Source organism: Rhagoletis pomonella, unplaced genomic scaffold, assembly GCF_013731165.1.
Source record: "Rhagoletis pomonella isolate Grant_MI unplaced genomic scaffold, Rhpom_1.0 Rhpom_scaffold_00005, whole genome shotgun sequence".
Classification (NCBI taxonomy): domain Eukaryota; kingdom Metazoa; phylum Arthropoda; class Insecta; order Diptera; family Tephritidae; genus Rhagoletis; species Rhagoletis pomonella.
The window spans coordinates 8,172,365-8,174,107 of record NW_023458559.1 but is presented as its reverse complement, the minus strand read 5'-3'; positions in this window follow the sequence as shown (position 1 = coordinate 8,174,107).

Sequence of the window (1,743 nt, the reverse complement as noted above, 5' to 3'; positions counted from 1 at the left end):
AAGGGATTCCAAGCAGAAATGTTCAACGGCTAATTATAGGGAGAGTCCTGATTATATAAAATAAAACTAAAAAGTTCAAAATAAAATAATGAAAAAGAAATATTTTTTTTTAACAAGCTTTTATTTAACATGTACAATCAAAAGAATAAAATAAAGTAGTGTAACAAAAGATTTTTTAGCAAGAAAATTCTGTAAAAACTGCACTAAAATTAATAAAATAAAATAAGTTAAGCTTTCGTTAAAGTTACTAAAAGCCAAATAGCTCTTGCTCGTTGATATTCCGCCAAACGAATGTGAAACGGTCTGTGATGTGGATATGATCCCATATTAGGAATTGAATCTGTTTTCCTAATGACAGTGTCAATTGAATTGTGAGGTAATTCAGGTAAATTGTTTTCAAAGTCGGGTTTTAAAGCAGTCATTGAACCTGATTCTGAGTCTTTAATGCTGGACGTCCGTCCGACATTCGACGAACGTCCTTCTTGGAGTTTTCCGACAGAGCTGAACATTTAACACATGTAGGCTTATATGTATCTGCTGCCCCACAACCGTAGCAAAATATTCTCCGTGCTTTTAGGCAGTCGTGGTACCTGTGTCCCCGCTCTTCACAGTTCCAGCATTTTAGTTTACTGGCATCGATCGCATCAACATCACCAAATGTTTCATTGCTCTGAATAGCGTTAAGTCCATCATCCTCTTTGATGTCATGCGAAACTTCATACACTTGGCGACGCAATGGAGTAGCACGCGGAGATGATGTAGGGATATCGCGAAAGAATTTCTCATGCTTACGTGCTTCTTTTCGTAAACCTGCAATATCCCTAATGTCTAAATATAGCAGCTCAAGGCGTAAATCGGGTTTTAAGTTACGCATAAGTATATCGACGAGCTAATTTTCTCCCATTTGGAATCGCAGTCTATCGCACTTTTCCATTACTCCATCGAGGAAATCATCAAAAAGTTCATTCGGTTTTTGGCGTCTTCTCCTAATATCATCTCTAATTTAGAATCAGTGGAGAAGTCCTTAAACTGGCGACGCATCGCATCGCATAGCTCAAACCATTCTAGGTTATCTGTCTGTTGTATGTATCTCCAAAACCATTGCAAAGCGCGTCCATCAAAAAGCGAATGGACATGATGGCACAGAATTTCGAAGCTACCATTCAAGTGAAGTGAAGTTAAGGTGTTTACTCTATAGATGAACTGATCGACGGTCAATGTGTCATTTGAAGCATTGAATCTAATTTGCCAGTTGCGGATCAGATTTGACAGCTTTTCATTAGCAACCGAAAGTCTACCTGCTGCTACTGGGTTTTGTCGCCCTTCATTAAGGGAAGCGCGATTCGACTGGCGTTCATCAAACGGAGCTTCGCGTGGCCAAACGGGTGGCTCTTCGCGACGAAATTGATTAGGCGTTAGGGACCTATTCCTTTCTATATTCATATTCCGAAACATATTTTGTATATCATTAGAAATAACGTTAGTAATTTCGCTTCGAAATGCATTCAAAGACTGAGATATCATGTCCTGTATTCTCTGCTCGGAAACGACATCGGTACCCCCTTCCGGTTGGGGAGCATTACGCCCTTGTATCTGTTCTATTGTTGCTACTGGAGCAACTGGAGCTCGCATCTGAAGATTACTCTGTGCGTGTCGACGGGTATGCGGACGATTGCGTGGTACTGCACCTGTTCTGTGACTAGTTGATTGCCTTTCATTATCACTCGGCACCATCTTCAATTC